The 12,157-nt window shown below is 37.3% G+C and overlaps 1 pseudogene; it reads left to right on the forward strand.

The window, feature by feature from the left end:
• The first annotated feature begins 9,530 nt into the window (after window positions 1-9,530).
• Window positions 9,531-11,901, forward strand: LOC147791292 (cationic amino acid transporter 1 pseudogene; annotated as a pseudogene).
• The last annotated feature ends 256 nt before the right edge of the window (window positions 11,902-12,157 follow it).

Here is a 12,157-nt window from a genome sequence, read left to right on the forward strand (position 1 = left end):
CGACATCACCATCTGTCAAAGTGCGTGCGCAAAGAAGCTGTTGGACACTGCTAGACTAGCAGACAGTAACCCTACAAGGACGTCAATGGAGGCCCGACTCCAGCTGAGGAAGGCCGGCACTACGACGGTAGTCGACTCCACCAATTACCGCAGCATTGTCGGGAGCCTGCGCTATCTGGTAAACACTCACCCTGATCTTGCTTATTCCGTTAGATCGAGGGCTTATCAAGATTGACTTCATCCGAACAGAGGAACAGCTTGGAGACATCTTCACCAAGTCTTCGGCACGGGTAAAATTTGAGGAACTCCATTCAAAGATCGGAGTTCAAATAATAAGGTAGATATACCACAGGTTTTAGTAGGAGATTGTTAAATAAAAGCCTGAGGTTTTCTTATTTAGCTTTACACGTTTCAATTAGTTAATTGAATATCTTCCTTTGACCATTTGACAAACACGAATGGATTACCAACTTTTAGGTGGCCATTTTGAAGGAAGTGTCGCAGATTTAGTTGGCTACTCTTGGCAATTTTTAGTGTAAGTTAATTATTTAAATAGGCTAATTGAGAAAGAAAACATCACCTCTTTTTAAGCAAAGTCAAATCTCAATTCTCTCTCTCTCTCTCTCTGTTATTTTTGCCCGTTTTTATTTTCTTCCAACAACTTTCTTCTCTCTTTCAGTCAAACGATTTCCTCTCACACCAATTGTGAAAAGGGATTTCCCCTTGCCGATTGTCAAAAAACAACAACCACCGCCAGTCGCCGTCGCGCATCGAATTGTTGTCGTCATCACGAATTGAATACTGTCTCATCGGCAGAACCACGATGTGGAGGAGTAAACGTAACCAAGGTACAATGTGCCAACAATCGAAGCTACAATGTGGTTTCTTTTCTGAATAGTTCGGATTTGACCCAACCTCTACGTAGGAAGAAGGTAAGCAATAGAACCCTATGATTTGTAGGAGTCGTTGTATCACGTCTAGTTGGATTAGTTAAACTTGGGTGTTTAAATGTAGGCTCGATCTAAGTCGAAGTTAGACCAATATCTATAGGGACGATTAGAAAAGAAGCTCTCCGAGTAAGAGGTCTTTCAATTAAAACTTAACTGTTTTATTTTTCTACAAGGGTTGAATATGTTTGGTATTATATGGTTGAGTGTTGTGTGATACGATGTAGGTTGACTATAAAAATAAATGTTTTGAGACCTATTGCATGCATAATTATGTTTGATGATTGAGAATATATCTAATGTGAGTTGTGTGACATAATGTATGGTTGCTCATGAAAATAAACAGTTTGGGATATAATGCATGCATGTTACCTTTGATGGTTGAGGAGGTTGTGGTTAGGGTTACATGCAGTGTGTTTTGGGTAATCAGCCACTAATGGTCACTCTACGAGGTGATTTAAGAAAATGGTTATTAAGGTAAGGGTTTCGCGTTATGTGTTTCACGTAACCAACCATTGATAATCATTTTCAGGAGTTAAATGGATGTTGATTTTCATTTGGTAAGGTTACACACTGTTTGTATCGGGTAACCAGGCACTAGTGGTCACTCTACGGGGTGATTGCAGAAAATGATTAACAAGGTAAGGGTTATACGCTATGTGTTTTGGGTAACCAACCATTGATAGTCATTTTAAGGAGTAAAGGTAAATGTTGATTTTCATGTGGTAAAAATTAGGCGTTGTGAGTTTTGGGTAATTAACCACTAAGATTCCTCAATTTTGTTTGATTGTCATGTGATGATTTATGTGTTTGATCTCAAGTGGGGTCACTTATTGATCATTTCTGAAAATACTAAAGTCGCGTGCTACATTTATTTTAGGTAAAGGCAAGACACCTCTATACGATTGATGACAACATTGCAAGTAAAGACCGTGACACATGCATAGGATAGTGGTATTTCATTTCTTAGACTTTAGGTTAGTATAGGATGTTTTTAATTTTAATATTTTATTGGTGTTACTTAATTTTGTTATGTTGCTTTAAATATTTTTTCAAGCATGTAAGTTCAAAGCAGTGTTTTGCATGTAAGTTCAGAGCAGTGTTTTATGATGAAGTTTTAAATGTTTATTTTCGCATAAGAGAGTATGTTATGATGACATTAGCCACTTTAGGTTAGTATAAATCTAGGGTCATTACAGAGAAAGTGCCCTGCACAGATGACGATGAATGTTAGAATGGCCATGGAAGTCAATATAGGATAGTAGTATGCATTGATTTCATTTAGTAGTTGATAGGTGGCCTTTCATTTTTGTATTCAAATACTATGTTATTTTTTGTAACACTTGAACTTAAGGTATCAATGACCTTTGTTTTCCACTTAAGATCCAAATATATGCATGATAATTAGGTCATGATTTTTTATTGTAGGCTGAAGAGACTAAAGCTCGAGACGATGAAGAAGGAAACTATGCTTGAGATAGTTGTAAGATTAAAAAAAAATAAACGAACAAGATCAACATAGGGACAAGGTCATTTTGTCTCTACTCGTGCTTGAGAAGTCTTGATAGTTGAGTCATAACAAGAAAGGTATAGAAAGGAGAGGAAAAGAAGGATAAGAAGAAGTTAGGATTTTGAAAGAAAAGAAGAAACTTTGAATCAGCGGCCTCAAATCCTCGGTTGGAGATCGAATCCAAGATAAGAAACTTTGAATCAAGACTCCTCTTGGCGCTAGAGGAAGAGTTTGGGTGATGGATTCGCCCATTCCGGCTAGAAAATCAAAGAATGGACAAGGTAAGATATGACCTTTTTTGTTTTGATTTTGCATAGATCTAAGAAGTTTCTTGAATGATAGATTTGGAGTTTCGAGGTGTGCAATTAAAAGAGGATTGACACAGGTTTTTTGAAGGAATCCCAAACGAATAGAGCTTAATCGGAGTTTGGGTGAATTGGAAAAGAACAGCTAACGTGAGTTTTCCCGTATCTTTGAATGGATTTAATTCATTCTATATTCAAGAAAAAAATAAAAGAAAAATACGTCGATGTAGGTGAATAAAAAATATACGACTCTGGTGAAGAAACCGAGTCAATCCAAGTTATGTGCAAAAAGTTACGAAAATCTGAAGCAAATGGTTTGAACACACGAAACTGATGAAATCTAGAAAGTTGAAAACACGCATGAGAGAGAAAATTGCCGCCACACGTCGCCTAATGTACAAAGGAGCGCGGCGGAGCGGGTGAGTGACACGTGACAACATTTCGCTAGAGAAATGCATTCAGCCTACCTGTTGACACGCGTCAGCACGCTCAGATTCGGGTCAAACTGAAATCAAAATGCTCACATGAATCGATCAGCGTATGGAACCACCAAACTGGCCCGTGACCGATCTGGCGACTCACAGTCCAACCTAACGATCTCGCCACTCGCTGTGCGCCATGGTGACACCTAAAAAATTGAAGGGTAAGTTTGCGTCGTTGGTGTTTGATGTGCGCCACTGCTCACTCGATGTCCGAGCAGACCGCGTGTGTCTATTGCGCGTGGGGGGCACGTGGCAGCGCGTGGGGGAGCTTGCTTGTGTGTGCAAGCACGTAGAGCCCCCTATTCTCACCCGTTTTTCGCCTGTTTGCTTGTTTTTCATCCCAATTTCAATACTGACCTTATTATTAGTGAATTAGGACCCGTCAAGTAAATTTCATAATTTTTGGAACCCTCTCTAGTGAGAGACTCGAGATCGGGAAAACACGCGTTAACCAAGTTAGTAACCATTTGAATTCGCATGAGTAGTACTTATAGGAATTCTTGGATTAAACATGCATGCTGTAAAATTGATAAACCTAGCTAGCGGACCTAGCATATTAGCATGTAAGCCATGAAAATAAATTAATTAAGAAAATCAATGAGATCTAGATATGATCGACTTTGAAATCATTTTAGAGTGAGAATTTGATACTAAATATATGCGTGATAAAGGAGGAAAGAAAATTTGTGAAATCAGCGCTCCCGATGAAGATGAACGTTATCTTCCCATTGAGCATGTTTGTTAATATTGGATGAATTGCCGCATGGTAACTCAAATGCATATTATGGTATGTTAAGACTATATATGAAATTTGGTGGTCATTGGACAAGGTTAAGTAGGTAAACCAAGAAATGAGGTAAAATAACCATAGTACCCCTAAGGTAATTTAGCTTCGATTCATGAACTAGATAACCTCCAAATATTATGAAACTCTGTCCTTTGGAACGCATGAAACCTTGGACAAAGGTTGTCAAGTACATGACTTGTACTGTAAATCTTAGGGGGAGTGTCTTGGAGAACGAACTTGGGAATGTTTGCTAAACCACCACAAGTAAATGGTGTGTGAAAGTTCTCTCTTTATAATCAAATAAATTAACAGAATATGGAAATAGTAATAAATGGAAATAACAATATATGAAACATGCATTGTTAGGAAGGAAAATATTTAGATATTTACTTATAATAAAATATCAAATATGATATATATAGTAAACTATAATTTAGTATTAAATATTCTTAACAGAGCCGAACAAGAACTTAGAATGTACCAAGAATAAGACAAAGATCAATGACTAGAGTATAGATCAAGATCTAAGTTCTAAGACCAAGAAAAGAACCAAGACCTCTAAGAACCATAGTACTAAGGCCCTTGGATTAGAACTAAAGTTTAAGGATCCAAGGACCAAGGTCCTCAGGATAGATCATGATATGAACCCACAAATAAAGGATAAGAACTAAAGAGCATAAGTACTTACAACAAGAACAAGAAAAAGAAAAGAAAGAGTCTGATACTCTAGCATATCAAGGACACGATTAACAGCCTACAAGTAGGCTACTTAGTGAGTCTTTATACTAATTCCTTATTTTTCATATTTTTCAGGTAATAAGGAGCTTTTCGAGGTCGAGAGCGGACTCTGGAGTAGGTGCCGTAGACAAATTTTACCTGTCGTTCTCAACCTTTTTATTTTAAAATGTTTTGTGTCTTAACTGTTGGGTTGTGTTTTAAAAACTTATGTATGAACTTTATTTTGATGTAATATATATTATGTTTTAAATTTTCTTATTTTATTTCACTAAAAAAATTCCATCTTTTATAAAGTCATCGAGTCAGCTCGGTCCTTACAACTTGTATCTTTTCAAAAAAGAAAAAAAAAAAGAAAATATAACTATATCATGTTTTATTTTTATTATCATCAATATACATTTTAGCTCAACAAATACAAAAGGATTGACCTCCAATCTCAAAATAGAAAAGTAATAAGGATTTTCTTGTGTCTAAATGAACAATTGTGTTGAAATCAACCCAATGAAACTCAACATCCTTGGAAGTTGTGTTTAAATCAACCCAATGAAACTCAACATCATTTCCAAGGGTACTCTAATAGATATGGTTCTTTAGAACCAAGACGTAAGGAAATGCCATTGTCTTCTGCTGTCCAAGTACAAATACTATTATAACATTGATCACTAAACCAAATTTCCATTTCTGGCCAAAATACTTCACCCGAAGTATGTCCTTGTTTGCTACTAAAATTGCACCAAAACGGTGTTGATTGCCAAAAATTTTCTTTGAAGGTCCAAGGGTATTTCTCTCCAAGGCCAATTTCATGTTCCCCTAAATCGTTGTCTTTAGACTTGCAGTGAGCCAAGAGAGTTGAATCCTTCGTATGATTCCAAATCACAATTTTCCATGGGGAGAATGGACGTTGTATCTTTGAGTCAGATTGTGCAAAACATGAGCTAATAATCATGTTTGATCTAAAAGCAAGCAACTGGCATTTTTTATTTTTCATTTTTGTGTACGTTACTATTTCATTCACCTACATTGTAATGTTCGAGCCTGGTAGGTATGTAAGTTTCCCTAATTTTTGTGTACGTTACCATTTCATTCACCTACACTCTTCATTTAATGCTACTACCTTAATGCTACTACACTCTTCATTCTTGTGTTCGAGCTTGCTTCTTTTGTCCAGCATTTTCCTCCTTTCTCTATTATGTATTAGTGGAGTGGTTGTTAATGTGTTCTTTAATTTCACCTCTTCTGTAGGGTATTTTTTTCCCACTTCTCAATTTTATTGCTTGACATTGTTCCTTGCCCACTCTTTTTGGCGTTTTGACGTCTGCTTGCAGCTTTCCCATATGTCTATTTTGTATCTCAGTTGCTAATTGACTCAATTGACCTTCCTTCGTTAGGCTCTCAAAAGATGTTCCCGATATGTGTTGAGCTTGACTAAGTCTAAGAAAATTAAATGGGAGTACCCTATGCATGTGTCAGGGTCTTGAGTTGTGATGTCGTTGTCAGCCGTTCATGGATGCCTTGCATTTACCTGAAATAGAAGTAACACGTGGCTTGAGTATTTTAAGAAATACTCAGTAAGTGACCCCACTATTGGGGTTAAATGATAACACATACAATTTCATGAAAGTGACCTATCATAACAGTCTATTTTCCTGCGAACGGCCATCATAATGGGCAATCGGGATGTGTACTTAATTTTCCTCCACACGTGCGAGTATTGACCCATCAGTCAGTTCGCATGCCTCCTAAGCCCCCTTTCTGATCGGGCGAGCATTCTTTGGTAGTTTTTTATGTTGGACACCCATTACGAATAGTGATCATCACGCCAGCATTATGTTAACATAATGATCGTTCTCCTGTCTCGTAGCATACGTGTCCGTATTATCGTGAAGGATAAGGGGTATCCTCCAATGCATGAGCACACAATAATGCATAAGGTCCCAACATTTTTCAATTTTCATTATCATTTAATACAATTTCGCTAGCGTCTTCCTTCATTTCTCATATCATTTGTTGTATCATTTATCATATCTTTCATGCGTATATTAAAGTTGTATCTCATGCTAGTTCGTCGTTTTGCATGCCAATCACATCATATCAATCATTTTACATACATATGTCATATCATAACGTTTCCATATTTCCAGACATAACAATTTTCATCGTATACATATTATACCATAATATATCGTATCAAAATATACCATAACATAAAGATATCAATTTATCACATATATCGTACCAGAACATATATCATATCATTTTCATATCGTATCACAAAACACACACACACACACACACACACACACATATATATATGTATATTCGTCATTCACATGACATATCATAATCGTATCATTTCGTAAACATTTCATAGGCATATTGTTTCCATATGCGTATCCTAGTCATATCATTTTCTATACATAACCTATACATATCGTTTTTTCGATCTATCATGACCATATCATTTTCTATACATAACCTAACCGTATCGTTATATTAATAATATTTTAGTCATATCATTACATTACGTTCATCGCATCATTCTCGTATCCTACTCAAACATATCATAACGTAAGAGTTATCATACCATTCACATATTATAACATATACATATCATATCATATCATATCGATTCATAAACAATTCACGCATATCAAATATATGACATGTGTATATCCATGAGGCACGTGTCAGCATCAAATATAACCATGTCAATAATGACGTCATTTACTTCGTTGGCCTTGGACCACGTTCTATTCTATTTTTAAGATTGGCTTGACTTGTCCCTCAAGGCTTGTAACCATATGACAGAATTGACTCACAAGGGGAGTTGGTTGAGTATCGGGAGGGAAGTGGGCTTGTGAGAGGTTGGAGGAGAGATGAGATTAGTTGATTTTTTTTAATTATTTTTTTTACTGGTTTTACACCATATGCATGAAGTGACATTCTTTAAAATAATTAATAAAATAATGTCACGGACTTATACATTTGCGTTAAGAGTCTTAAAATAAAAAACAACGAAAAATATTCAATGTGACATGTAAATAAAACCGAAGAAATAATTAAAACGATGCCCTAATCTAACCTAGTATCTAAGAAGTGAAAATGCAACTACACTAACATAGGTTCCATGATCTTCAATGCGACGTGGCCGTCAACCACACAGGGATGTCTTGCCTTTACCTGAAATTTAAGAATAATACAAAACTTCAGTATTTTAAGAAATATTCATTAAGTGATCCCACTATTAGTGTTGTTGAATGCAAACACATGCATAACGATGAGACCGATAATTTTAAATCGTATTCTCTAAGCCTACTTTCCAGACTTGGCAAATTGGGTATATGGTACTTCTCTGCACACTACCCACATGTGCGAGCATGGGCCCACCAGGAGGGCTCGCGCACCCTCTAGGCCTACTGGTCGGGCTAGCTCCTCTGGACTATTGTCGGACACCCAGAGGGAATAGCGATCATCGTTGAACTATGGTAAGCATGATAATTATTTTTTTGTCTCATAGTGTACGCGTTCGTACTCGTCATAACGGAGAAGTATCCCGATGCACGTGAACACACAAATATGCATGTGGTTCCCATATTTTTCTTCGTGGCGTAATAAATCATGCAGGACAACCCTTATTCTTTCATCACATATCACTCGTAATGTAACGTCCTTAATATTCTTGCTTAAATTAGAAGCATCACCACATGAATTCCATAAATAACATAGGTGGTAGTCTGAAATAAAATATTTGCAAATGAAGCCATGTACTTACACGTTTAATTTAAGACAAGAAAATAGAAATAACATATCGTATCTCAAACATATCGTCAAACGCATGGTACCATAACATATATTATATCTTTCACATATCATATCTCAAACATATCATCAGACGCATCACATCATTTCATAAACATTTTACACATATCAAGCATATGACATGTGCAGAACTACGGGGCATGTGTCATCATACGACATTAGTTTCTAACCATGCGGATAGTAAAGGCACTTACTTGATTAGCTTGTACTGGTGTCGCCAATTTATCCTTAATAAAAGTTCGATTTTGTCCTTTGTATCCAAGTCAACCTATGTGAACCCATGACAACAATTTCAAGGTCAATTATCTACATTGTACAATAGTCCATGTGTTAGACTTCATGCAAGTAGAGTATTAGAATATTATAAAATCCTCATAATTAATCTAGACCGTAGAGACTATTTTGTAGAGCTTTATTAAACTACAGACTCACTATAATACTTAAATTAGTGAGTAAAATAATTATGAAGTTAAATAAATATTTTTATATATAATTGTACTCGGAGTAAAACTGTATTGTTTGGAGTTAACAATCGGTTCATTTAACCAAATCTAGTTTTAGGAGAATAGTTTTAAATTCAGCTTTAATTGGAATATAATTACGATTTTGATGGGAAAATTTGCAAAACGATTTGAAAGGCGAAGGATCCAATTGAGAACGTTTGGAGTTAAGAAGTGTCGTATAAGCCCTTTTAGCAGTTGAGATGATTAAATTTAGAAACCACACCTTGGTACCACAAATGTGACTGCCAAATTAACCTCCACATGTCAGTTTCCTCTCATATTCAAGACTCTAAAACCACTGTGTCTACCGACGGTCACCGGTCGTCTCTGCTTCCTTTATAAACTCCCTTTTCCTTTCTTATTCTCCCGCCTTGTCTTAAGTTACTTGATTCTCCCGATTAATTTCTTTTTTGGTTGACGGTTTGAGTGTGAATTCATAATGGGTGAACCGAACGGTGACGCTAGTGGTGAAGAAGGAATCAGAAGAAGATCTTGTGGTTGTTCGAAGCAAGATTTTCTACCAGAGGAGTCGTTTAAGAGTTGGGGAAATTACACTAAAGCGTTGAAGGCGACGCCGGCTCTTGGATCGGCTCACGGCCAGGTCTAGAGAGCACATTGAGCTCGTCGAGATGAAGGCTCGCAGCTAGCACGAGATGAAGAAGAGCCTCACATGGTGGGACCTTATGTGGTTCGGTATCGGCGCTGTCATCGGCGCCGGAATATTCGTCCTCACCGGTCTTGAGACTAAGAAACACGCCGGCCCAGCTGTTGTCTTGTCTTATGTCATCTCCGGTGTCTCCGCCATGCTTTCCGTCTTTTGTTACACTGAATTTGCCGTGGAGATTCCAGCAGCTGGTACGTGCCTTTTTCTATTTTGTCTCCGTTTGTGGTCAAATATTATATATTTTATTATTAATTTTTTAAATTAATTTCTATTTTTAAAATTTTATACATTTATCCCTGTATTTTTCCATGATATATTAATTTTTTTATTAATTATTTCATTCTTTTTACATTATAGAATTAAGGTTTACTAATTGTTTTCTGTCATTTGGCTATTAAAAAATTATCTTATGCTCCCGAAAACAATCATACCTTAACTTTTAAATAAATAAAAAATTTTAAAAATTTTAAAACGCAATATATGAATGGAGACCATTTACCTATTTCTTATCAGTATTTTAAAAATGTGTACTAACAGTAATACTATTTTGAATATTTAAAAAAAAATTAAAAAAAGTTATAACGTGTGCTTTTTTTTTCTTCTTCAATGAAGTGGGTCTTATTTTTGTGGTAGAGATAATGACATGAAGTGATATTCTATTGAAATTTTTAGTATGACATCTTAATTGGTTGAAATAAAATTTAGATTTTGAATTCAAGAAGTATAAAGTAGATATAAATATAAAGACCATACTTTCACAATAATCCAAATTTAAAATTATTTTAGATTCCCTTTTGGTTTTTCCTAAATTACTAACTACACAAGTCCATCGTAATTATTTGTTTAGGTGGATCATTCGCCTACCTAAGGGTAGAACTAGGAGACTTCGTGGCATTCATCGCAGCGGGCAACATCCTCCTCGAATATTCATGGACTTCATACTTTGCAACTTTGTGCAATCACCATCCGAACGATTTTCGCATCCACGTCTCGTCTTTCCCCGACTCCTACAACCAGCTCGACCCCATCGCCATCATTGTGATTGTCGTCATTTGCACCTTGGCTGTAGCCAGCACCAAAGGCTCCTCCCGCTTCAACTACATTGCTTCCATTTTCCACGTTGCCATCATCCTCTTCATTGCCATTGTCGGCCTCACCAAGGCCAACCCGAAAAACTTTACACCCTTTGCCCCCTATGGCCCTCGTAGCATCTTCGTAGCCTCTGCCGTTTTGTTCTTTGCATACGTTGGATTCGACGCCGTTTCGACAATGGCTGAGGAAACTAAGAACCCTGCTAAAGATATACCTATTGGTCTTGTTGGGTCAATGGTGATCACCACATTAGCCTATTGCATTCTTGCAGTTACCTTGTGCTTGATGCAGCCGTACCAACAAATTGATGAGGACGCGCCGTTTTCGGTGGCTTTTGAGGCTGTTGGATGGGGTTGGGCTAAGTACATTGTGGCTGCTGGTGCTTAAAGGCATGACCACCGTGTTGTTGGTTAATGCTGTTGGACAGGCACGCTATCTCACGCACATTGCCAGAACCCACATGATCTCACCATGGTTCGCCAAAGTGCATGAAAGGACTGGCACTCCAATGAATGCAACAGCCACAATGCTCGCTGCAACAGCAATAATCGCCTTCTTTACAAGCTTGGGAATCCTCTCGAACCTCCTCTCTATCTCCACCCTCTTCATCTTAATGCTGGTAGCCATCGGCCTGATCGTCCGACGCTACTACGTCAGCGGTGAAACGACACCATCCGACCGAAACAAGCTCATAATCTGCCTGGTTCTAATCCTGGGATCTTCAATAGCAACCGCCGTATACTGGAGCTCAAGCGACGGCTGGATCGGCTTGGTGGTCTCCAATTCCATATGGTTTCTCTCAACTATGGCCCTATGGCTCGGTGTCCCACAGGCCAAAAAGCCTCGCGTGTGGGGCGTGTCGCTCGTCCCGTGGCTGCCTTCACTGTCGATCAACCTTTTCCTTCTTTGCTCCATCGACAAAGCTTCATTTGAAAGGTTTGGAATCTGGACTGGGATTCTGTTGATTTACTATATCTTGATTGGATTACATGCTTCTTATGACTCGGTCATGGAGTCCAAGACTACAATAGGAGAAGTTAATAGCAGTTTGTGATTGGATCTTTTGAATGATTGGCTTAGTGCTTTGATTAAGGGATTTGTGGTTTATGTTTGTTATTGTGTTAGCTAGGATTCATGTTGGGAGGGATGGTGGTTTGTTTGTATATGTTTGAGCATTCTCTCTACTTTGCTTGTACATGTAAAAATTATAGCAAAACAAAATGCTATAATATGTTTTTTATAATGTCTTAATTTTTTTTAAGATCTCGATGGTGGAGGTTATTACAAGTTTAACTTTTTATATCATTTTT

This window comes from Cucurbita pepo, chromosome 9 (genome assembly GCF_057944985.1).
Source record: "Cucurbita pepo subsp. pepo isolate OVF chromosome 9, ASM5794498v1, whole genome shotgun sequence".
Lineage (NCBI taxonomy): Eukaryota > Viridiplantae > Streptophyta > Magnoliopsida > Cucurbitales > Cucurbitaceae > Cucurbita > Cucurbita pepo.